This window comes from Myotis myotis, unplaced genomic scaffold, assembly GCF_014108235.1.
Source record: "Myotis myotis isolate mMyoMyo1 unplaced genomic scaffold, mMyoMyo1.p scaffold_m19_p_13, whole genome shotgun sequence".
In the NCBI taxonomy this organism is placed as follows: domain Eukaryota; kingdom Metazoa; phylum Chordata; class Mammalia; order Chiroptera; family Vespertilionidae; genus Myotis; species Myotis myotis.
The window spans coordinates 57,805,135-57,831,941 of NW_023416317.1; the positions used below are offsets into that span (position 1 = coordinate 57,805,135).

At 43.4% G+C, this 26,807-nt stretch overlaps 1 protein-coding gene across 2 annotated transcripts in view; it reads left to right on the forward strand.

Annotated features, from left to right (window-relative positions):
* MAP4 (microtubule associated protein 4) overlaps positions 1 to 26,807 on the forward strand; it is a 105,978-nt gene that overhangs the window by 10,621 nt on the left and 68,550 nt on the right. The window contains exon 1 of one of the 2 annotated variants that reach the window (XM_036333717.1): positions 23,827 to 23,847. The exons of the other annotated variant lie outside the window; for it this stretch is intronic. The gene's annotated coding sequence lies outside the window, so the exon portion shown is untranslated. Of the gene's footprint in view, positions 1 to 23,826; positions 23,848 to 26,807 lie in introns of those variants that run through there. 2 annotated transcript variants of the gene reach the window in all.

The window sequence follows — 26,807 nt, forward strand, 5'->3', positions numbered from 1 at the left end:
GGATTTTTAGTATTAGTGAACCAGATTCATGTAACAGGTCTAGTTAAAAATTAATACTCAAATTTTCCCTGCACTTTGTGAAATCTTTTTCTTTGTATGATGTGAGTTGCTGCAGTGTATGTCAAATCAAAACCAATACCGTAGTCCCCCTTATCTGTAGTTTTGCTTTCCGTGGTTTCAGACACTTGAGGTCCACCGTGGCTTGAAAATAGTAAATGGAAAATTCCACCTCTTTATCTCATCACGTAGGCAGTGTAGCATCTCACATCATCACAAGAAGGATGAATACAGTACAAGATATTTTGAGAGCAACCACATTTACATGACTTATTACAGAATATTGTTATAATTGTTCCATTTTATTATCGTTAATTTCTTACTGTGCCTAATTTATAAATTAAGCTTTATTGCATGCATGTACTAAAAACAGTATACACACACACACACACACACACACACATATGATTCAGTGCCATCCACAGTTTCAGGCATCCACTGTAATTACTACTGTAATTATAAAATCTCTTTGCAAATGAGCATAGTTGTAGAGTATATAATATTTGGAGTTGTTTTAGTTTCTGTTTCTTTTTTATTTACTTATTTTTAAAAACATTTTTATTGATTTCAGAGAGGAAGAGAGAAACATCAATGATGAGAAAGAATCATTGATTGGCTGCCTTCTGCACACCCCCAATTGGGGTTCGAGCCTGCAACCCAGGCATGTGCCGTTGACTGGAATTGAACCTGGGACTCTTCAGTCTGCAGGCTGGTGCTTTATCCACTGAGCCAAATTGGCTAGGGCTTTTTTAAAATAGAATTTTATTGATTTCAAAGAGAAAGGGAAAGGGAGAAAGAGATAGAAACATCAATGATGAGAGAGAATAATTGATCAGCTGCCTCCTGCACGCCCTGCATGGGGACCACCTGAAACCTGGGCATGTGCCCTGACCGGAAGCGAACTGTGGCCTCCTGGTTCATAGGTTGACGCTCAACCACTGAGCCACGCCCGCTGGGCAGTTTCTGTTTCGTGAAACGTGAAGATGCATATGTCTTAATTTGTTTAGGGAGCTATTCTTCAACTTAACATGGAGTCATTAATTAAACATGAAAGTAAGATTGTTATTGATCACATTTTAAAAACTTAATAATTATATTTACTTTTTTTTGCAAAAGTGATAAGTAATGCTATAAAAATTAAGTTTAGGAAAATTGGAAAAAATTTATCAGCTTACCAGTTTTCATGTACTTTTGCCAGCAGTTGATCATTGAGAAGTGCTCAGCAAGCTCTGTTTCCTCTTTGCCAGTCTCTGTAGCTTGTGGTTTGGGATGTTTTCACTGTCTGGCAGCGGAGCCCAGATGTCCCAGACCTGGAGGGCCTTGTGAAATAGTTTTGGCTTTCTGCCTTTGATTTCTAATTCATTAGATCTGAGTGGAATCCAGAATTGGAATTTTTTAACAGCTTTATTGAGATATAATTCACATACTGTAGAGCTCACACAGTTAAAGTGTATATTTCCATTGTTTTTAGTATTTTCAGAGTCATACATTCATTACTACAATCAACTTTAGAACATTTTTATTAGACCCCCCAAAACCCTCACTCAGCCATCACCCCCTTATTTATCCCTTTATCACTCACTCCCACTTCCTCACCCCCACCTCCCAGCCCTGGGCAAGCACTAATCTCCTTTCTGTCTCTGTAGATTGGCCTGTTCTGGAATCACAATAAGTGGTCTTTTGTGCCTGACTTCTTTCACTGAGCATAATATTTTCAAGGTTCCTGTGTGTTACAGCAGGTATCAGCACTTCATTCCTTTTCGTGAGCACGTCATGCTCTATTGCAGGGGTGGGACCTTTCTCCTGCCCGGGGCCATCATTCAGGGGCCATACAGAATTATCAACTTAAAAATTAGCCTGCTCTGTTTGGTCAAACACTTAACGAACTCACCCTAATGCCTTGGCAGGCCCAGACCAAATGATTTCGCAGGCCTAATCTGGCCCTCGGGCCGGACGTTCCCCATACATGAACAAATAGTGACATACTGTAGTACAAGCATGTCAAACTCACGGCCAGTGGGCCGCATGCCTCGTAAAAGAGTTTGACATGCTTGCTGTAGTATATCAAAACCAGGAACTTGACACTGGTACATAACTGTTAACTGGACTACAGACCTTACTCATTTTTCACTATATTTTTATTATTCTTTTAAAATATATTTTTATTGATTTCAGAGAGGAAGGGAGAGGGAGAAAGAGATAGAAACATCAATGATGCAAGAGAATCATTGATTGGTTGCCTCCTGCACGCCCCCTACTGGGGATCGAGCCTGCAACCCAGGTACGTGCCCATGGCTGGAATTGAACCCGAGATCCTTCAGTCCGCAGGCCGATGCTCTACTCACTGAGCCAAACCGGCTAGGGCATGTTTTCACTATATTTTTAACCTGCATTCATCTCTTTGTGTTTGGTTCTTGCAGACCCCTTCTCTCATCTGTCCTTGTCTTGGCGGCCACTAATTTGTTCTCTGTCTTTAGAGTTTTGTCATTCTGACAGAGCCATAAAATTGGAATCATACAATATGTGACCTTTTGAGATTAGCTTTTTCCCCTCCCTAAGGATAATGCCCTTTGGCTCATCCAAGTTGTTCTGTATATCATAGTTTGTTCCTTTTTATAGCTAAGGCTGGGTGTTGTGTGTGTAGTCTTACATTGTTGAAAGCCAATAAAGTGCCAGGAGCATTTGTGTATAGATTTTTGAGTTTTCTTTTCTTTGGGATAAATACCTAAGAGTATGAATACTGGGACGTATGGTAAGTGTATATTTATTTTTTTAAATATATTTTTATTGATTTCAGAGAGGACGGGAGAATGAGAGGGAGATAGAAACATCAATGAGAGAGAATCATTGGTTGGCTGCCTCCTGCACAAGGATCCCCACTCGTGCATGTGTCCCTACCCGGAATCAAACCTCAACTTTCTGGTTCAGAGGTTGATGCTCAACCACTCAGCCACATCGGCTGGGCATGTATGTTTATTTTTTTTAAGAAACTGTCAAACTCTTTTCTAGTCGGCTGTGCCCATTTACAGTCCCACCATTGTATAATAGAGATCCAATTTCTGTGCATGCTCACTGGCATTTGATACTGTCACTTTTTTGTTTTAGGTATTCTAATAGCTGTGCCCTTATTTTTTATAGTTCCTAAAATATGAAGAGCAGACAGCTCATTAAATAAAAACTTCACATACCTTAAGTTTATAATTTTGTACTTTCAGTTTTGTACTTTCTGTACTTGCATTTAAATTTTCAATGTTTTATTGAATGTATGCACACTAAGGCTTTTTCCTGTGTGGGTGTATATTATATCACATTGCTTTTAAATTTGTTGTTTTCTTACCCACTGTGCTTTATCCTGAATCAAATTTTTTTCAGGGTATAAATTTTGCACTTCTTTTGTTAAATTTATTTCTAAGTATTTTTTTGTAAGTGAGATTGCATTCTTAATTTCATTTTTTTATTTTTTAAAAATAAGTTTTAATGGATTTTTATTTTTTAAATATGTTTTATTGATTTTTTTTACAGAGAGAAAGGGAGAAGGATAGAGAGTTAGAAACATCGATGAGAGAAACATCGATCAGCTGCCTCCTACACACCCGCCACTGGGGATGTGCCTGCAACCAAGGTACATGCCCTTGACCGGAATCAAACCTGGGACCTTTCAGTCCGTAGGCCGATGCTCTATCCACTGAGCCAAACCGCCCAGGGCTTTAATGGATTTTTAGAGAGAGAGGAAGGAAGAAGGATAGAGAGAGAGGAACATCATCGATAGGCGCCTCTTGCACAGCCTCCACTGGGGATCGCGCCCACAAGCTTGGCATGTAAACTGAGGAATCAAACCGGGGACCGGGCCTTAATTTCATTTTTAGATTGTTAATTTGCAGGTGTTTTGTGCTCTTTTAATATTGACTTTGTTGAATTGAAAACTTTCAAGAATCCAGGATTTTCTTACGGGCTTGTAATTACAAGAAATGGAGGCTTGTATCGTAGAGAGAGTGCTCTTACAGAAACTTGATTTCAGCATCAGCTTTCAAGCAGTTTGTGGTCAGACTTTGCGCTATTAGCGATCACTTTTTAGGCCACTTGTGCTTAGGAGTTCCAAACTGGTGACTGCATATGCCACTTGTATGGTCAGTGTGACTGGTTTTCAAAAGCCCTTTCATTATAAAGCAAAGGACTTGCAACAAAAATGCCTTTCATTCATATCATTCTTTTGTTTTGTTGGTGGGAAGAGCCAGAAGAGCCACAGTTAAGAGGAACAGTTAGATTTTCAAGGTTTACCAAATTGCATTAGAGGAAGCCTATAAAAGGATTGTGGAGCCGACTTTGGGGTGAAAAGCCAACCTGTGAGCAAGGCAGGAACCTCTGCAGATACTTGGTTAACCTGTAGTTTCCTGGAAGAAGAGTTGAAACCCTGACTGTTGAGACTAAATCTTAAGTCATCTGCTGTAGGTATCTTTATGGTAAGTATAGTTTTATCATCTAGATCAGAACCAGTTGGACTACTTTGAAATGCAGATTCCTGGGCCTATACCCGGATTTGTCAAACCAAATTCTGGGAAAAGAACTTTGTAATGTATTTCATTCCTCACCCAAGGATATATTTTTATTGATTTGAGAGAGAGAGGGGGAGGGAGGGAGGGAGCGAGAAAGAGAGGGACAGAGAGACATCCATGTGAGAGAGAAACATGGATCATTGCTTCCCTGACTGGTAATAGAACCCACAACCTTTTTGGTATATGGGTCGACTCCAACCAACTGAACCGCCTGCCAGGGCTGTAATGTATTTTAAACCACCTTCCCAGGGGACTTTCACACTAAAGTTTGAAAACAGCTTTTAATTTTGTACCTGCTTCTCTTAGGAGATGGTTTTTTCTAGAATTGAAAATTTCAAATTGTAGGTCACAGGCAATCCTTAAGGGAAAAAAAAGCAGGAACAGAAGATGGCAATACATTTTTACATACAAACTTGTATTTCACTTATGTGTAAATGTGTAAGTAAATTTGTGTGAATAAGATGAATATTTCCCCCGTGGGTTGTGATCAAAAGGGAAAAGTTGAAGCCCTCAAGTAGAAATGTGCAGCACACGTTACTTTACATGGTTTCGTGCCTGCCACGTCCCTGGCACTGGGCTGGGTGCTGGAGGGCACCCGAAGATCCTAGCACCCTGCTCTTGAGCTGGCGGTTGATGAGGGGAATAGGCTCGTGATAGTAGCTTGTCAGTTGTGTGCTAGAAGCTCTGCACGTCGTGAGCTTTCATAGAGATGGAGGTCGCGGAGGGGGCCTTGAAAGGGTGGAATAGAAAAATGGCATTTTAGTTATTAAGCGAGAAAATCAGTTTTGGATTGAAGAGGAAGATGACAGATTATTTCTGATTCAGGGTATTGATGTACTTATCCACTCATTCACTTTTTAAAAAAAATATATTTTATTGATTTTTTACAGAGAGGAAGGGAGAGCGATAGAGAGTTAGAAATATTGATGCGAGAGAAACATTGATCAGCTGCCTTCTGCACGTCTCCTACTGGGGATGTGCCTGCAACCGAGGTACATGCCCTTGACCGGAATCGAACCTGCAACCCTTCAGTCCGCAGGCTGACGCTCTATCCACTGAGCCAAACCGGTTTCGGCTCATTCACTTTTTTGAGGTTCTTTTTCTCAATCCCTCCAACCCGCCCCCCCCGCCCCCCCATTCATGTTCCACTCTTTCTGATGTAGTCCTGAGGGCATGGGGGTCACTGCAGTGGTCTGGAGATGAAGGGAGGCGCTGGGGCTTTTGTAACAGCTTTCCTCTCCTGGGACACTCCTTCCTTTCCTAGGGCTTTGTGTGCTAGCGTGTCCTTGCTTCCTTGTCAGATTATATTTTGTGATTGTGTCACTGTCCTCACTGAATGAGGACACAGAGTGGGGAGGTCAGCTGAGATCTGGGGAAAGCTTGATGCATGTCAGAAGGCCAAACTCCACTTCTGTCTTCAGAAGCTGTTTAGGCTCCAGGCCAGGACCCTAACTGGAGTCTTTATCTCCCTGTGGTCTTTGTAGCCGTCTTTCTGTTTTCTCAGACTTTAAGACAACAGTCACCTTTGGAATGTCAGAGAGCTGGTCCCGAAGCCAGAAGTGATTGTTAGCTTTGCTCCTTATCTTTGCTGTGGATCCTTTGTGTAAAGTTGACACCAGGCACCTGCAGCCAGTTGATTCTGACAGGCCTTCTGACACACGCACATCTGGGGTGATTCCCTCTAAACATTGCTCCAGATCTCCTGTGTGCTTCCCGAGTGTTCAGAGCAGAGAGGGCTCCCTGACCCCCTCCTGAGCGGGTGTGGGGTGCACGCCCTCTGCAGAGCGGATGGCCTGGCTCCGTGCCTGGCAGTGTGCCTGCTGGAGACAAGCAGAGAGAAGGCGCGTCCATGGGCTCCGAATGCCTAGACATATACGATGAGTCACATGAAAACAGTAGGCGATGAATGCTGATGGATGGCAGCTTTATTTCTTCACTAGACATTGAAAGAGATTGCTTTTGGGGGTGAGGTCACTAGTGGTCTTGGTAGGGGAGCTCACGGGTTACCTGCCTTAAGGTCTAGGTTATAATCTTCAACTTTAGGTGTGGACTTTTCAAATGAGACAGACTTTGAGTGACTAGAGTGCCACCTTTTCCTGTTGCATTCCTTCCTCCCACCCCAACCCATCCTGGCTTATTCTAAATGGGAAGGATAATGGGTGAGAATGGATTTAGAACAAAGGAATACAGTTTGGGGCTATTTCATCTAAACTCTAGGAGAGCCAGACAAAATATCTCTTCCCCCAGCAGAGAATAAATACTTTTTAAAAAATACGTGTTTTTTTTTTAATTGATTTTTAGAGAGAGAGGAAGAGAGAGGTATAGAGAGATAGAAACATTGATGAGAGAGAAACATCAGCAATCGGCTGCCACCTGCAGATTGCGCCCAGAACCCCAGGCATGTGCCCTGACCGGGAATCGAACCAGTGACCCCTTGGTTCATGGTTGACACTCAGCCACTGAGCCACACCAGCTGGGCCAGAGAATACCAGTACTTTTGAAGTGACTAGATTATGCTTATGCTTCCCAGATCCTCGGAAAATAGTGAAATAATACTGAGATTTTGCTTTTCTAAAAACTCGCTTTTCCATACATCTTTTTGTGTGGTAACCCTTGCCCATCTGGAACATCTAATGTCATAGAGCGAGGTAAGTCCTTGCATTTGTCAGTGTGCTAGCCTGCTCATTTTCCTCTTCCCACTCCCCTTTACCTCTTAGCTGTTGATGTCTTTTTATGTTTTGGGAGCTGGGAGTTGGGCTAAAGGATTGTAGGTGGAGGTGGTGGGAGAGAATGTTTATATTACTTCTGACTTTTCAATGTATTTGATGATATTTTAGCTCTGCTTCAATACAGCAATTATTGCTGTAAAAGTAATTGCAAGTTATTTAACCACTAAGTGCCTTAGTGTCCTAATTTTAAACGGAAATAATATACCTACATGCTAGAATTGTTCAACATATTTTTTTTAATATATACTTTATTGATTTTTTACAGAGAGAAAGTGAGAGGGATAGAGAGTCAGAAACATCGATGAGAGAGAAACATTGATCATCTGCCTCCTGCACACCCCCCATTGGGGATGTGCCCGCAACCAAGGTACATGCCCTTGACTGGAATCGAACCTGGGACCTTTCAGTCCACAGACCGACACTCTGTCCACTGAGCCAAACCGGTTAGGACTTGTTCAACATATTAATCGAATGAATATGTGTAAAGTGCCGAGTATCTAAAATATAAGCACTCGGTCAGTGTTGAAGTGATGCTGGAGAGGAATCCTTGTTTTTTCCTACAAGTCACACCCAATGTAGGTTCAATATTGGGATAGAATAGGAAGCTTAAAGTTTACAGTAAAACAATAGTTACAGTTATTTTTTACTGACATTAAATAATTCTGAAAGATTTTTTTTGTTCACTTGTAGTGAGATACCAAAGAAAGGGGAAAATTCTGTAGAATAAGTGATTTTTAGAAATGGTCACTATATGAGCTGGTTTTCCCCCTATGATTTCTTTTTTTCTTTTTGTTGCCCAGATAGTAAAAATAGATCTTGTTTCCTAGGTTATCACAGCTTGTAACAAAAAGCTTTTTGATAAAGTTTGCTGCTGGCTCAGTAGGATGAGATCATTCCTTCCTAAGTAGTTTGTAATGTCAAAGTATTTGTTGAAACAAAAGCCTGCTGGGTAGGCTCACCACACAATACCCTGACTCTGTGGCTGTTCAGGGCAGGAGTGTGGGTTTTCTGTGGGATAGAATACCGCTGATATGTAGAAGGTGAAAGGTGCTTGGCTGGCCACGTGTAGAAAGAGATTAGGATGATACAGGGGTTCAGGATACACTTAGGGTTGGAACCTGGGCTCAGGCCTTCATTGAGATGCGATGAATTAATTGAAAACAGAGTGACTCCTCTACATTGGGATTAGTGCCTCTCTAATTAAAAATGAAAAAGACATTTTGAAACTAGAGAGAGGTGGATGCCATGGAATTGTACACTTTAAAATTGTTGGTTGTTCTGTACATTTTACTTCAATTAAAAAAAGTATTAAGGCCAACTGGGAGAAAAATGGATATACTCGCTTCTGTACCAAATTAAATTGTACACTTAGGACTTTAACCAAGGCTTCAACTTCACATCAGGGATATTGACTAGTGCCACAATGCAAGAATTGAGAGTTAGATAGGAGACAAAAATCTGTATCACATAGGCATGACATTTAGAAAAAGGATAGCTATTTGGTGCTATTTCTGATAGGCGGCTACAGCTGGACTTACCTTGTTGACCCCCGAGAAAACGAAAGCATTCTAACCTAGTATAGAAAATGGTCAGAATTATAATACCCTTATCTTTCCCTTGCTTCCTGCTTTGGAATGTAAGACTGAGGAAATCCTGGTTCCAGTTGAGACTCAAGGATGACCTTGAACAAGTATCTTTGTCAATGCCCTTGGCCCTCTTCTCACTTATAAAGTAAGGAGATTGGATTCAGATGCCCTTTTTGAAGTCTTGTGATTCAGTTGGAAATATTAGATACACATTGCTAAGTTGTTTTGTTTCTCTAAAAATGAATAAGTCCTTGTTAGAGTTGGTCTGTGAATCAACAAAGTTAAGTTGGTTTTCCAGAGCACCAGTGGTAGGACCTCAGACTTGAAGCTTTAGCGGAGAGCCGGTTAGTTTTCCGTGATTAGAGACTTGGAAGACACTTTTTTTTTTTTAATCCTCAGCAGAGGATTTTTTTTTTTTTTTTTGGCAAGAGTGGAAGGGAGGGAGAGAGAGAGAGAGAAAGAGATAGCATCAATTTGTTGTTCCACTTACTTATGCATTCATTGGTTGATTCACTCATTGGTTGACTCTTGTACGTGCCCTGACCAGGGATCAAACCCACAACCTTGGCTTATTGGGATGATGCTCTAACCAACTGAGCTACCCGGTCAGGGTCAGATTTGAATTATTATTACCATTATTATTATTCTTAGGGATTTTTTTTTGGAGGGAGAGAGGGAAGGAAGGAGGGGAGGAGTGAGAGAGAGAGAGAGAGAGAGAGAGAGAGAGGGAGAGAGAGAGAGAGAGAGACATTGATCCACTGCCTCCTGCATGCATCCAGACCAGGGATTGAACTCGCAACCCAGGTATGTGCCCTGACCAGGAATGGAACCCGCCATCTTCTGGTTTATGGGACGATACTCCAACCAACTGAGCCACACTGGCCAGGGCCAGAATTGATTTTTGATGACTTTGGCAGCTTTGAGGAGTACTGCTCTGACATTTTATAGACTGTCCTTCAAGTGGGATTTAGCTGATCTTTTTCTTATGTTTAGACTGGGGATATCAACACTAATAAAAGGGTAATATGCTAATTAGGCCAGACGTCTTCCGGACAACCATCTGGACGTCTTTCCTGACAAAGCTGGGCCTGGGCGAAGCTGCCCGTCCTGGGAGCCTGCGGCTACATCTGGCCCCTGGCAACGTTGGCCCGGGTCCAGGTGCCTGAGGCCGGCCAGAGGGAGGGAAGCCCCAGTCCCTTGTGCCTGCATCCCGCTGGAGGAGGGAATCCTGGGTCCCGGGTGCGGGCCAAGGCAGAGGCGGTTAGGGGCGATCAGGCCAGCAGGGGAGCAGTTAGGGACTATTAGGCTGGCAGGGGAGCAGTTAGGAGCAATCAGGCAGGCAGAGGGGTTAGGGGCAATCAAGCAGGCAAGCAGTTGGGAGCCAGCGGTCCCAGATTGCGAGAGACAGTTGGACCCCCTTGTCCCCCTACACAAATTGTGTGCACCGGGCCTCTGGTATATATGTATATATATTTATGGTTTTTAAATAGATTTTTAAAGAGAGAGGAAGGGAGAGGGAAAGAGAGAGAAACACCAGTGTGAGCCAGACATCGATTGGCTGCTTCCTACATGCCCCCTACCAAGGATCCAGCCTGCAACTGATTGGGAATCGAACTGGCAACCTTTCAGTGCACCGGACAGTGCCCAGCCAACTGAGCCACACCCGCCAGGGCTGTGGTTCTGGTTTTTGAGAGGAAGATTACAGAGGTAAAATGCCATTTCATCATTCCTCATGTCAGGGGTACATATGTCACCATGACCTCGATTACATTGCCAATCTTGATCACCTGGCTTAGGCAGTGTTTGTCAGGTTTCTCTTCTTCCTTCCTTCCCATGTCGTACTCTTCGGAAGGAGGTCACTGTGCTGCTCACACTGACGGAGTCAGCGGTGATGTCCCACCTCCTGGGGGGCGGCATCCATATTCCTCCGGAGTTTTTCTTCATGGTAGATGGATTTATTTAATTATATCAGTACGGATTCATCCATGTTAATTGTGTGTGTGTATATGAATGTTCTTATTGATTTTTAGAGAGGAAGGGAGAGGGATAGAAAGAAACACCCATGATGAGAGAGAATCATCCATCAGCTGCCGCCTGCACACCCCACACTGGGGATTGAGCCTGCAACCCAGGCATGTGCTCTGACTGGGAATCGAACTGTGACCTCCTGGTTCATAGGTTGACGCTCAACCACGGAGCCACCCGGCCGGGCTAATTGTGTATTTTTGGTCACACGCCAATACCAGAGTTTGCTGCTACGTCCCAGCTTTGGCCATTGGAGCTCTTTCAGTTGGGCATGCCCCTATTCCCCTTTAAAGAAATTTCCTAGCTTTCTTACACTACAAGGTGCTCCAGGCTCTGCTTGTGTATTTGCTGCCCCCGTCCTGGGATGAGCTTCTTCTCCAAGGAGTCCTGGCTCCTTTATCAGAGACTGAGGCCTGAGCGCTGGGGTGCCCATCGCTTACTGGGGTGCCCATCGCTTACTGGGGTGTCCCCGAAAGATGTTAATTAAACTTGATCTGTTTGCAAGGAATGGAAATGCCATATTTATGGGAAAAATTAGGTTTGTTTCTAATTTAGACTTTTTTCTCCCAGCCTTTTCTCTTTTGTGCCTACTGTTACTATGGTTCTATTGCAATATAGTAGTACTAAGTCTTAAAAATACTTAAAAATGGCATCACACTCGTGGTCCGTAGCTATAACATACAGGGTTTTAAACCATTGAGATTCCTAATTTAGGAAGTATGAACATGCATTCTTGCCTTTTCCTTAAAGTGGAGGGGTCAGGACAGCTCTTCATGAGAGCCAAGTTCTGATTATGCTCTAAAGGAATTACCACTGAATGGTAGGTGGCTTTTTATTTAAAAAAATTATTTTTATTTTTATTGGTTTCAGAAAAGAAGGGAGAGGGAGAGAGAGATAGAAACATCAATGATGAGAGAGAATCATTGATCGCTGCCTCCTGCATGTCTCCAACTGGGGATTGAGCCCACAACCTCAGCACGTGCCCTTGACTGGAATCGAACCCAGGACCCTTCAGTCCGTAGGCCGACACTCTATCCACTGAGCCAAATCAGCTAGGGCATAGGAGGCTTTTTAAATTTGTTTCTCTTTCTCCCATCTTTCCTGTATATCCACTTTGTGCTTAGTTAAACCCAGCCACTAAATCCTAGCCAAAATCTACTACCATCAGAACTGTTTAGAATTTATGATTAAATCGCTCTAGTGAAGGAATCTCTTATGAAACTCCTACAGTATCCTTGCAGCTAAAGTGAATGAGAGAAGCAGGCTAGGAATAAGATTATGCTACGTACCCTGAGTGGGTGTGTACATAAGGCAGTTACTTAGCCCCAGTATATTACTGCTGAGTGGGAATGCATGCTAGTTGTCTGATCTTTTTTGAAAGAAACTGTCAGTCTGTATTTTCATGCAAAAATACATGATTTTTGAGATGTTGGCACAGTTTTTCCAAAACACTCTGTAGACCACTGCACTGAGGGCCCTGTTTGATACTGGCTTTCTGCTTTTACCTGAGCAAGTGCTTCTCTTGCAGGTTGGGCCAGTACTTAGCCTGGGGAGGGAACTTTGGGTTGGTGGCAGTTGGAAGATCTTGGTTCTGATTTTAGCTTTGCCACTAATTGGCTGGGTGCCTTTGGGCAAGGGGAAAATTCTTTAGATCTTACTTTACTAGTCGTAAAATATGAGAGGAAACTAGATAATTTCAGGGGCCCCTTACTCTTTATTATTTTAATTTTTATGCATGTATTTTTTCATTTTATTAAATTTATTGGGGTGAATTGGTTAATGAGATCATGTAAGCTTTAAGTGTGCAGTTCTATGACTACATCATCTGTATATTGCACTGTGTGCTCACCACAGTTGTCTCCTTCCACATCATGTATTTGATGCTCTTGGCCCTCTTCAGCCTCCCCCCACCCTCCTTCCCCTCTGATAACCACCACACTGTTGTCCCTGAGTGTTGGTTTGTTTGTGTGTTGCTTTCTCATTTATATTCTACACTAGAGGCCCGGTGCATGAAATTTGTGTGTGTGTGGGGGGGGGGGGGGCGGCTGTCCCTCAGCCCAGCCTGCACCCTCTCCAATCTGGGACCCCGGTGGGATCGGGCCTAAACGGGCAGTCGGAGATCCCTCTCACAATCCGGGACTGCTGGCTCCCAACCGCTCGCCTGCCTGCCAGCCTGATCAATGCCTAGCTGCTCCCCTGCCAGCCCGATTGCCCCTAACTGCCCTCCCCTGCCAGCCTGGTTGCCCCTAACTGCCCTCCCCTGCCGGCCTGGTCGCCCCTAACTGCCCTCCCCTGCCGGCCTGGTCATCCCTAACTGCCCTCCCCTGAAGGCCTGGTTCCCCGCAACTGCCCTCCCCTGCCAGCCATCTTGTGTCCACATGGGGGCAGCCATCTTGTGTGTTGGAGTGATGGTCAATTTGCATATTACTCTTTTATTAGATAGGATATGCGTGAAATATGTTGATTCTTGCCCTTTTCTGCCTGACTTACTTTGGTTAGACATTTCTATGCATGTCTTTCACTTGAGCTGTGAAACAGTGACCAGTCATGACTCAGGACGACAGGGAGTTTACAGTCTCAGGGCTGTCGTCCCAGGGGAGACACGTTGTCTTCTCCAGATGCAGCATGTGGGCTGCAGAGGATTCTTGCTCTCCTCTGCTCCCGGCTTGCTGGCTGCTCCAGTCAGCGTTTGGCAGACGTGCCCTTGTGCATTGATGATGCATTTTCTGTTTCTATTTCTTCACGTAAGTGGTAAATGGATTCTAATGCGACGAAAGCTGTATTGATAGTGTGTTGATAGGTGGGGTTTGGGGCGTAGTTGTGATGAGTGGAAATAGTAAAGCTGACGGTGGACATTATCTTCTTAGGTACGGAGAACATATTATCACTTTGATAGCTTGATTTGTTTCCGTCTTAATTTAGGCCAATCATTTGCGGCAGTTGTGTATGGGAGTAATGATATTTGGTGTTTGTTGCTTACATTGAACGTCCTAAGATCACAGGATGACTTCTATGAATTACTCTAACTGCAAATATGAAATCTGAACAACTACATTTTGGAAGTTAGTCTACAGAGATCAGAAAAGACTGTTACCTTCTCTGACTCAGACTGTTTTGTTTGTTTGTTTGTTTGTTTGTTTTTAACCAAGAAGGTGGTTTCATAGGAAAATTAAAATTCTTTTAGAAAAGATTAAAGTCAGTGGAAGTACGTTTTCATGTACTCTAAGAATACAAGCTACTGAATATGTACTTGACATATTTAGGTCAGCTGTCACATGCTTGTAAAAATATGTCCATTTGAAAGGAGACCTATGCACTACTATTTGTAATACTTTAAACAATAAAAAAATATGTCTATTTGGTTCTGGTGTTATGCTTGGAATAAAGTGTCTTGATGTAAAATGATTTGGTCAGGAACATACTCTGTCCTGGGAACAGTCTACTTCCTGTTTTGTGTGGATTGACAACGTTTTCAGAGAAACCTTTGAATTTACTGGGATGTAATACGAGCTTTCATAATTTAGTCTTTTATGGGAATGACTAGCTATTTACAAGGAATTCAATCCTCTGTGAGTCCGACAAAGCAAACTTAGTCCTAAATCTTTAAATAGGAGTCTAAACTGATGGAATACTAGACAGGTAGGTTTTATGTTTTACACATTAACTGCAGGAATCTTGGACAAAACATTTGAATTTGGTATTATGATCCACTATATCAGCTGATGTTTGGTAGTTTTTTTGTAAATAGCACATAGTTATAAGTGCTCAGGAGAAGAGAATATGTAAAAGTTATATAAAAGGTTTTTCCTGCCGAAACCGGTTTGGCTCAGTGGATAGAGCGTCGGCCTGCGGACTGAAAGGTCCCAGGTTCGATTCCGGTCAAGGGCATGTGCCTGGGTTGCGGGCATATCCCCAGTGGGGGGTGTGCAGGAGGCAGCTGATCGATGTTTCTCTCTCATCGATGTTTCTAACTCTCTATCTCTCTCCCTTCCTCTCTGTAAAAAATCAATAAAATATATTAAAAAAAAAAAAAGGTTTTCCCCTTCAGATTGTAGAATTTGCTCTCTCGTTCTAATGACATCAGTTTAGGAGCTCCTAAGTCAGCATACTGGTGTTTCCAAAAGGTGTGCAAGTGTGTACATGCCTAATAAAATGAGTGCTTTCAAGAACGGAGTGGGTGGCACTTAGTGTTAAGGCAAGTCTTACAAAGATGCAGTTTTTATAGGTCCACAGAGTCACATATCAATCAATTTATGGTTCCACCTAATGATTAAGTATTCAATACGTTTTGTTGACCTGAACAGTCAAATCATAGTCAAAATGATAGGCTGAGCCCTGGCTGGTTTGGCTCAGCGGATAGAGCATCAGCCTGCGGACTGAAGACTCCGAGTTCGATGCCTGGGTTGCGGGCTCCATCCCCATAGGGGGCGTGCAGGAGGCAGCGAAGCAAGATTCTCTCTCATCGTTGATGTTTCTGTCTCTCCCTCTCCCTTCTTCTCTGAAATCAATAAAAATATATTTAAAAAAATAAATAAAGTGATATGCCTAAAAAGTCTGTGGATAATTCTTTGTATGGAAATCACGCGAGGTGACTTGCCCAAGACCTTAGATCCAGGGACTTATGTCCAGCTAGGACAGAGGTAAAGAGAAGCCAGAAGGTCGGCCAGTGATGAATTATTTTAAATTTGAGTTATTGTTAAAAACTTGGGATTTTCTTTTTCTTCTCTTAGGGAAATAAAGGTATAATCAGAAGCTATGTATTTAGAAGTGATCACAAATACCACTTTCACATGATATTCTTACATAGTATATAATACCTTTAATATACTCCTTAGAAAATGAGGGTAATAGAGTAACAGGTTATATAAGGTTTTATGTAATGTATTAGTCTGTTGTAATATATGAAATTTCTAATAATTTCAGCCACATTTTACTGATGCATGTCCAAATGAGAGAACCAGTGTCTGTCATAGTAATTGGGATGGATGTCTGTAAGATTTTCACAAGCATTTTTGTAGAAATTTAAGGTCCCTCATGTTATATGGGAAACTGTCTATTTTACTGCCTTTTTGTGGTCTTATAACAAAAGATGAACCTGGTTCTTCTATTAATTAGTGAAATTTTTGGAAAGTCTCTTTATCAATAGTGGTTTGTTTTGGGTATTTTTTTTTTGGTAAAATGAGGATGTTAGATATGTAAGATCCTCGTATTAATTGGGTAATTATCGCTGTCTGCTTTAACTTATCTAGCAGTTTAATGGCTTCACACAATTAGGGCTTATTTCTTTTTAAAAAATTTTGATTTTAGAGGTAGAGAAAAGGAGAGAGAGAGAGAGAGAAACATCAGTTTGTTGTTTCACTTATTTATGAGTTCATTGGTTGAGTGTTGTATTCGCCCTGATGGGGGATTGGACCCACAGCCTTGGTTGCAAAGGTTTATTTCTTGCTTCCTGTGGTGATTGAAGGATCCAGTCCCTTCCATCTGGGGCCTTGGAGTCTTCCATGGACCCTTTCTGTTCACTTGGCTGAGAGCACAGAGCACCAGCAGGACGAGCTTCTTTCCTGTTGTGGTGAAGCATGTGCTTCACCTTGCGTTCCACGGACAAAGCCCCGTCGGGGCGCAGCCTGTCACGGAGAGGGTGGCCGGGAGGTCGCGGGGGCTTGGCGTGCCCTCTGAGGACTGGCACCGAGCGCACGGCGCTGCCAACTCCCGTTCAGGGCGCACGCGCCTCCATTCTCCTGATGCGTGATATGGTTGTGTCTTGGATTACTTAGAATTTACCTCAGAATTTCTTAGAAGACATTTAGTTTGGAAGTCTTTGTAATTTTAGTTTGTAAACTCTTTGGTGCCTGCTATATTTAGGAGTTTCCTCCCCCCTCTCCCCCAGTGGTTATATTATGTTATTTTCTTTTGTAATTTCATTTGTGGTTTAAACTGTTTTATTTCATTATGCCTTGCTTATTTCTGAAGGATTAAAAATGCATTTATGCCAACAATCTTCCAGTGCTTATAGAGGAAATGCAGTAGAATATTGAACAAAGCCAGTATCAGAGCCACCAAGTCGTTGCCTCCCCATGTTAAGCCTGTCAGCCCACGAGCAGAAGGGAGAGCAGACAGACCTCGCGCTCTCTTAAAGGTCAGCACATGCAGCCTTGCAGCCGATAGAGAAGCACATTGCAGCGAGGAGGCAGCATTCTCTCTGCCTCTGCCCACTTCACATGAAACTTGAAGAGTCAGCAAAAGCCTTTTAGCTTTGATTTCAAAAGCTGCTGTTTTAGAATTAGCCCCCACCTCCCTTTTTTTGTGATACAGTATGTACACACCCTTTTACACCTAAGTACAAAATGTACTTCTTCATGAATCCATCTTGTGTTAGTAAATCTGATGAGAATGTTCTAAGTATTAAATGCATTCTTTTTTTAAAAGATATAATGAGCACAAAATAATGCCGTAGTACAGGTTACATTGTATTTGAATCAAAAGTTCTTGCAGAGTTCCCCTCCAGTAACCTCCCTCCCCCCAATTTTTACTTGTCTTTTCCCCCTTATTGCTAGAAAAATGTATGGCATCTATACACATATGTAAGGTCTTTCAGCTTTTGAAAATTATACTGTTTGTGGAAAGGTTAATTTTGGACAGTTGATTCTCAGCCAGTTTCTCAGTGGGTAGAGTGTGTCTCTCTCATATAGATGTTTCTCTCTCTCTGTCTCTCCCTCTCCATTCCATTCTCTCTAAAAATTAATGGAGCCCGGCTGGTCTAGCTCAGGGGTTGAGCATCAGCCTATGAACCAAGAGGTCACAGTTCAATTCCTGGTCAGGGCACATGCCCGAGTTGTGGGCTCGATTCCAAGTAGGGGGTGTGCAGGAGGCAGCCAATCAATGATTCTCTCTCATCATTGTTTCTCTCTCTCTCTCCCTCTTTCTTCCTCTCTGAAATCAATAAAAAAATTTTTAAAAAGTCAATGGAAAAAAATATTCTAGGGTGAGGAATAACAACAACAACAACATTTAGACAGTTGTTTCTAGACCCAATGCATTGCCATCATCCTGGAATTTTATATTTTTCTTATAGATTAACTAGTGACCCGGTGCATAGATTTGTGCACATTGAAAGGAAATTACTTAGAAGGTGGCCGGTGGGCAGGACTGGGTGAGATGGGCCAGATGAGCCCTGGAGCCAGCCTCCCGTGGTCCCTCCCTGGCCGGCCACACCTAGGGTGGCACCGCGGCTCGAAGGGCATCTGCGGAGTGAGCGGGGTGCTTCCGGCAGGGCGCTGAAACCAGCCCCGAGTGCGAGAGCTCCCTCCTCTCTGGTTCTGGGGTGCGTCACCTGAGAATTTTCTTTTTGTTTTTTCTTTTTCCACTTCCTGTCCGTGTGTCTGCTACTCCACTGTCCTGTGTGCTCCACCCCTCCTTTTTGCAGTGATGTGATGTCATATGTACCTTTTTAAAAAAAATGTTTTTATTGATTTCAGAGAGAGGAAGAAAGAGGGAGAGAGATACAGTAACATTAATGATGAGAGAGAATCACTGATCAGCTGCCTCCTGCACGCCTCCTACCGGGGATCTAGCTTGCAACTTGGCATGTGCCTTGATTGGGAGTCGAACCGCGATCTCTTGGTTCATGGGTCAACATTCAACCACTGAGCCATGCTAGCCGGGCATCATATATACCTTTTTGTATGCAAAATATATATGCGAAATTTAAAGAGTAATAAAAAGATAAATTTTTATGAATTTACAACCCAGTTTACGAAATGGGACTTTCCTAAGCTCCTGTTTGTCCCTTTCCTATTGAAATTTCCCCCCAGAGTGTAGCACTATCCTGAATTTTGTGCCCTTCCTTGTGTTTAATAGTTTGAATATAAATAAATACATGACTCCTTTAACACCATGTAACACCATGTTGAGGGGTATATCTGTAGTTAATTCATTTTCAATGCTGTATTGATTTCATTACATTAATATAAAATTTAATCTATTTTCTATTAATATACATTTGGGTTAGATTCTTGTTTTAGATTCTTGTTATGAATAATGCTGCTCTGACATTTTTGTACATAGATGCAAGAGTTTATCTAAGATGTAGATCTAGAAATAGAAAGCCTGGGAAGGAAATGTAGAGATTCTGCCATATAAATAATGACATACTGTTGTCTAAAATGATTATCAATTTATAGCAGTGCATGAGAAATACCGTTACTGTTCATCCTTTCTAACACCTTTGGCTTGCTTTTCATTCTCTTAATGGTATATTTGAATGGACTTAAATTCTACCTTTTAATGTAGTCCAATTTATCATTTTTAGCTTTTTATGGTTAGTGATTTGTGTGATCTATTTAGGAAATCCTTGTTTACCCCATGATCATAAAGATATTCTGCAGATTACCTTCTAATAGCTTTATTGTTTTATCTTTTACTAGTGGCCTGGTGCACGGATTCATGCACATTGAAAGGAAATTAATTAGAAGAAATATTTTAATATTGCTATTCACCCTTTCTCTGTAATGGAAGTGTCAACCAAATTTATGATCAACAGTGACAGACTGAAACACACATGTGCAATTGGCACCAGTGAGAGCTTTATATTTATTGCACATGTGCGAGTCAACTTAGCCTTTTATAGATATAGAATAAACTTGCTTAATTAGACCTGCTTTCTGATTTAGCTAAACTTTTTCCAGCCCAGTGAAGCACCCCAACTTCTCAAGTAATTGTCAGCAACACAGCAGTAAGTATCAACACAAAGCAGATTATTATTGTAAATCATGCAGGGAGAACAAAGGGTGAAATATTTAACTGCAGCCGTGTTTGACTATATTCTGTGCAGTGAGAAGGCCTGAAGTCATTTTCAAGATCCACCATTTCTGACTTCTTTTCAGTCGGGTCAAGTTTCTAAGCTTTCTAAATCTCCATTTTTCAGCTAATGAAAAGAAAATAGGTTTCTACTGTGTCTCCTATCTACCTACTCCAGGACTTCTGTGAGGATCAAGTGAGATGAGGCACGGGAAAACGCTTCACAGACATTTGGTTAAAGTGTAAAGTGTTTGCACCTGGCTATGAAGCAAGTGGTGTTCCTGGGCTGAAGAACTGCAAGGAGGCTAGTCGCTAGGGAGAGGAAGCCGGGTGTTGCTACGTGACATCATTACCTGGTGCCCACAGTGACCGTTTCCAGGCTGGGCTGGGGTGGTGGCTGCATTTTGTACCATGGGGTCTTGGCAGCGTTGGCTGCGATATGGTGGGCTGTTGCTCAGGGTGGTGGTGGGGCCTGTGACCCACTTGGGGGAAGCCGAGTGTTGCTTTGTCGGTGCCAAATCTGCCATTTCTTTGTAAATGGCCAGTGCGTATCATGGCAGCCCCTGTGTTGAGCGTCTGCTCCCTGGTCGTCAGTGTGTGTCATAGTGACCGGTTGGACGGTTGGAGGGACACTTAGCATATTAGCCTTTTATATATATAGATGTTTAGGACTGCCATTCACCTGGAATTGATTTTTTTTATACAGTGTGAGGTAGAACTCAAAAGACATTTCCCCCAATAATTGGATCTCCAGTTGACACAGCACCATTTATTAAAAAAAGTTTTTTCTGCACTGCTCTACAGCACCACATTTGTCATAAATGAAGTGTGCATGTGTAGTGGGCTCTGTTTTGAACCTGTTCTCTTGTATTGGCCTCTTTCTTGACGGTTGTGCCAGGATACAGTGTTATTAGCTGTAACTCGGGTATTGAGTTGTTCAAGCTTGCAGATCCTTACTGGTTTTTGTCTACGTGCTGTGTCAGTTACGGGGAGGGGTGTATTACAATATCCCCCTCCGAAGTCCTCCCGAGGACTCATCCGTTTCTCCTCATTACTGTCAGTTTTTTTTGTGTGTGTTTTTTTTTAAAATATATTTTATTGATTTTTCACAGAGAGGAATGGAGAGAGATAGAGAGTTAGAAACATCGATGAGAGAGAAACATCGATCAGCTGCCTCCTGCACACCTCCCACTGGGGATGTGCCCGCAACCCAGGTACATGCCCTTGACCGGAATCGAACCTGGGACCTTTCAGTCCACAGGCCGATGCTCTATCCACTGAGCCAAACCGGTTTCGGCTACTGTCAGTTTTATGCATGTTAAAATAGCTGTGGTGTTAGGGCTATACAAGCTTAATATTTAATGTTGATAACTCTTCTTAGTGAATTAAACTTTTTGTTACTTTATATATCTACTCCAATCTGCTATGCTTTTTTGTTACACAGTTGATCCTTTTGTAGTAGATATGCTGGTGCCCTGTCTAGATTCCCGTTACCACGGAGTGCACACGCCCCACCCTACCCCGCTCCTGCTATGAGGGTCAGCTGCCTGGGGCCTCAGCAGGTAGAAGCTGCCTCCCCAGAAACGCTTGGGGAGTTCTGTCCCTCCCCTCAGCCATGACTGCCTGACGAAGGGACATAGAACATGGTGACTCCAGCTCTGATCTTCAGAGGGACTCACTTTGCTTGATGGAGAGGCTTTTCTTAATAAGACAGTTTTTAAAAGTTAGCAGCTAGTGAGGTGTGAATGCTCTTCCCTTTATCCCTTTATCAGTTTCTCCAGCACTGAGTCATCTTAAAATTACGTAATTTCTTATACTTGGACAGAGTAGAGACTTACATTTGAATGATGTAAAAGTTTTAATATTGGCACAGTGGTGCTAACCAACATCGATGGCGGCAGCTAATCTCTTGTATGAAAGCCTGTTTGTTGCTGCCGCGTTGCGTCATGTTGTTGTGCTTCTCTGCAAGCAGAGAGCTATTTTTATGGCTCTGCCTCACAGTGACAAGACGGCCAGCGTGGAGGGCTGGCTGGTGTGGGGACGGCCTGTTGGCTTTCTGTCCATGATGGTTCTGGCATGTGTTTGGAAAGTAGAAGAAACGAGGTGAATATTCTTTTTTTTTTTTTTTAATATATTTTATTGATTTTTTACAGAGAGGAAGGGAGAGAGATAGAGAGTTAGAAACATCGATGAGAGAGAAACATCGATCAGCTGCCTCCTGCACATCTCCTACTGGGGATGTGCCCACAACCCAGGTACATGCCCTTGACCAGAATCGAACCTGGGACCTTTCAGTCCGCAGGCCGACGCTCTATCCACTGAGCCAAACCGGTTTCGGCGAGGTGAATATTCTTAATTAGTGATGATCCTTCAGTCTGACTCAATTTATTCTTTCTCCAGTTCTGAAGAGTTTTTGTCATTTTGACACCTCTGATTCATTTTGAAGTAGACCTTTAAAAAAAATGCAACTTCCGTTGCACCATTTTAGAACCATTTAGAATTTAGAGGGCGGGCCAACACAGCCTACAGCCCGGCCAGACTGACCTGCCGAAGGCGATGGGTGTGAGTTCTGAGTGGCACCGGGTGGACAGATCCTAGGAAGTAATCACAGGGGCTGAGAGGGCGTGTGTGCACCTGGATTTCGCGACCGACGCACCAGGAGGGAGTGGAGCGGGCTCGCCCCGTGCGAGCAGTGTCAGCGTGGGGCGGGAGGAAGCCTTCCTCAGCCCCCAGGTCTGGGCCCGTCTGACATCAAGGAGACCTGCGACAGGTCAAGGAGAGAAAATAACCAAATTTAGTACATGCCTTTGTATGGGAGCCCTGCATCCTGAGAGTCAGAGGCCCCGTGCAGGGGGGGTTCAGAGACCAGCAGGGAGAACGGGTACACCAGACCTCCTGAGCGGGGCATGAGGTCATGCGCCAGGTCACTGTAGAGAGAGCACAGGTTCAGTGATTATTAGTTTTCCTGCCGTAGAGATAGGTAGAAGGTCATTTCTGATTTTAACACTTACCCAGGGCCAGGTTCCTAATTTAACTTCTTCTAGATAAGGAGGGAGCAGACGTTTCTTTTGAGTTCTCAGGGTTTGGGGTGCCTTTAGCCCAAAGCAGCCCATACACCACAGAGGCACCCATGAGGGTGGCTCGTTCTGAACCTCTACGAAGTGGTAATGTCGTGGCCTGCTTGTAAAATGGCAGTTGTCTCCTGCCACTAAGGTGTAGGGTGACCCTCCATGGCACCTGCATGGATAGTTGTGGCAGGTGACAGGACTGCATCTTCTAGGGCTGTGCGGCTTTGATAGCATACGAAAGAGTTTGGATTTCTTTTATTTTTAATAGGCATTAGGGTTCTTTAAATCAACGGATGTTTTCTTGGTGTTAGGACTCTTCCCAACTGCCTTAATCCTTTTAAGAAAAGATGGGGTGAATGTAGAGGCAGGATCTATAAAATTCTAAGACTTGGCCAGCTTTGTCACACCCTCTGTTTCTGCTGCTCTCGGTCCCCTCTCAGGCTGGTCCTCCCCAGGCCCAGCTCCCGGCTACGTGACTTGTTTCCTCTGGCTCTTTCCTGCCCTGTTACGGGGGGGGGGAGCTGTGGTTTTAAGCACGCCTGTAGAGATTAAGTGGGTAAAGTAATTTTTGGATAGGTGTAAGCAAACTGGTGTGTGTGTGTGTGTGTGTGTGTGTGTGTGTGTGTGTGTGTGTCTTGGACTGAGGAAGAATACATGGGATGAATAGTAAAGTTAAAAAAAAACAACACTTTCTCTTTTTCCGAATTGGGGGCATTAGGCATTGAGAATCCTCTTAAAATTTGCCCTCTCTCTCTTTCTTTAACTGAGATAAAATTGAAGATTCACTCTTCAGGGTGGCTGCTGCAGAAGTGTAAGTGCTGTGTCATGGTCTCCTGCTTTGGCCCACGGAATCAGTGCAGCATACTCTCTGCATCACGTGGCTAACAGTGGGCGGTGTCTGGTGCAGATTACTCTTCTTGGAGAAAGAGATTTAAATCCACTCAGAAATGTAACAGGCAGGCGCCCCTTTAGAGATCTGCAGTGCATTCTGAAAGGACTGAATGCAAGCTGCCAGCATAGTTGCCGTGAGTAGGTAAGCTAGGCTTCTGTCTCGGGCTGCAAGGTGGTCTGTACGGCAGGGCGTGTGCCTGTGCATGCAGTGTTTTTATATGTAGAGGACAGGGCTCCCGAAAATAGCAATTGGAAAAGGAGCTCTTTGTTTGGGGGACTCTGTGGAAATAAAATGTATCAGCTGGGTGGTGGCCTCAGCTCTTCTGGTAGCGAAGGGCCCTCTCCTGGTGCTAAAGAGGACGGGACAAACGGGAAGCCTGCGGAGCCTGGAACTCCCATCCGTTTGTAATGATACAGCTGTTGTCCTTGACGTGTACAGGGAGGCACCTGGGGTGGCGAGTTAGTATGTTCTCCTGGAGTTGGGAGCTGATTGCTCAGGACAGTCAAGATGTTGTGAACTGTCTGTCGCCATTGCCAGTCCGGTTGGGGGATGAGCAGGAGAAATTCAGATATCCTGGGGGATATGTGCCTCCGAGCTGCAGGCGATGGTAGCTGAGTCCCCTAGAGGTCTTTCCTAAAGATGTGGTTTTACTTAGACTAAAATACAGTTTTGATTGAAAGTATAAACCAAGGTTTTCCAGTTAATTAAATTAAAAACAGAACACAGCTGCCAGACAAACAAGGGTCAGCTTGCTATGCCCTAGGTCTCTGAAGGATTCAGTACCACAGATCTGAGGAGTAGAGTCTCCACTTAGTACCTGAAAGCTTGCTAGGCAAACTAAAAAAGCCTCGGGTCACATGTGGAGTCTTTATGATGCAGGCTGCCCTCACCACGCCAGAGGATCGGTGGGCTGACCAGCACATGGGGACTGGCTGCTTTTCCCAGGCCTGAGAGGTAGCACTGCCTTTCAGCCGCAGCACTCTCACGAATGTCCTGGGTAGCAGCTTGGTTGGTGGCTTCATGCAAAACAAAAGCATAGAAGAAAATATTAGCCCACATATCTTTCCAGTTCTGTGCCTTGTCCATAACTCAACCTTCTACCCCCCCCCCCCAAAAAAAAAAACACCCACTAGGACAGATAATCACAGAACATTGAAATGAGAGTTATGAGCAGTCTCCTACCTTTAAGAATTATTATTAAACTAGAGGCCTGGTGCACAAAATTTGTGCACTGGACAGGGAAGCGGGGCCGGGGGCGGCCCTCAGCCTGGCCTGCACCCTTTCACAGTTCTGGAGCTCTTGGGGATTGTCCGACTGCCGAGGAGGTGGGAGAGGCTCCAGCCACCGCTGCTGCACTTGTCAGCCGTGAGCCCGGCTTCTGGCTGAGCGGCGCTCCCCCTGTGGGAGTGCACCGATCACCAGGGGGCAGCTCCTGCATTGAGTGCCTGCCCCCTGGTGGTCAGTGCATGTCATAGCGACTGGTCGTTCCACTGTTTGGTCAATTTGCATATTAGCCTTTTATTATATAGGATTGGTTATTTGAAACTCAGAATACAAAATTTCCCTTAGATAACAATGCTATAAAAAAATAATGCTATAAATGAAAATTTTATTTCTAAACTCATCCAGGTTATTGAGAAGAATGTTTCTTTTTTCCTTCCAAAATTGTCAGGAGGTAGTATTTTGAAAGATGTCAAACTTGTCCTTGGCCGTGGTATTACCTCCCTTTCCCTCCCTCCTAGGGCCCTCTTGCCCTCTCCTCCCAGCTTTGCCATCTTTTCCAGATCGGCTTTGTTCCTGAAATATTCCATGTTGCTAAATTAGTTTTCTCTTTTCATACTAAACCCAGGAACTCAGACACTTTCTGTGGAATTTATCTCTGGAATCAGGAGGGAAGCTACTAGATAAGAAATGTTGTATTTTTATTTAACCCATCTCCCTTTTATTTATTTGTTCTATTTTTTTAAATATATTTTTATTGATTTCAAAGAGGGAAGGAGAGAAACATCAATGATGAAAGAATCTTTGATTGGCTGCCTCCTCAACCTCTCCACTGGGAATCAAGCCCGCCACCAGGGCGTGTGCCTTGACCGGGAATTGAACCCTGACCTACTGGTTCATAGGTTGATGCTCAACCACTGAGCCACACCTGCCAGGCTATCCCTTCTCCTTTTTAAATTATGAAATAGGAGTCTATACTTTTTAAAAGAGGATGCTGGCTATCAAACGAATCTTGGTAGAAGTTTGGCTAATGTAACAGTAAAATAAAAATATAGTGTTATGAACAGTGACTGCTTATGTTGATGGAAATAAGGCTCTGTTCTTCCTTTTCACGAGTTTTCTTCTTCCACATTAACACCTGGGGTGGTAGGTGGGGGAGGACAGAGGCAACAACAGGCCATTTGCAAACTTGATGGCTAATTTTTCATCAGAAAGAATGAGCACAGATCCCAAGTGAATGACTATAGATAAGATGACTGACCTAAAATTTTCTAGAGGACTTCTAGGAGTTTAAAAAATGGTCCACACTTCCATGTATTTAAATCAGATAGGAGCACTATTTAATCTCTATAGACCTAGAAAATGTTTTCAGTTCAGTATTAACTTCTGAGTTTGTGATCTAAAGTGGACCACACCACAGAGAAGGTGCTGTGCCCTCATCATATATTCTTATGTGCCCTGTGTGAGTGCAGAGCTATTCATAGAAGAGGGTAGTCAAGAGACTGAAATTCTCTCCTGTGCTTCACCATCATGTCATGTCGTTTTCTGTTGCCTTGTTTTCAAAACTCTCTAGAACAGCAGATAGTTCACTTCAGACATGTCGTCAGAATGAAAGCGCCGATGCCTGAAGTGCTGTGTTGAAAGCGGTTCCCTCGGTGCCGGTGGAATGATAGGGGCTTATTCTCTGGCCGAGCGGTGTCAGGTCTTCTTTGATGTCAGCCAGCACTGGGCGGAGTTTCTTAACCTCTAGTGAGATTTGCTCACACAGCCTGTGCACTGATGAGTTAGTTTTTAGTCCTCCTTTTGCTGAAAAGCTTTTTAATAAACCTAAACCCAGTTGTAATTGAGAGTACCTGATACAGAAAATACTAACTTAATGA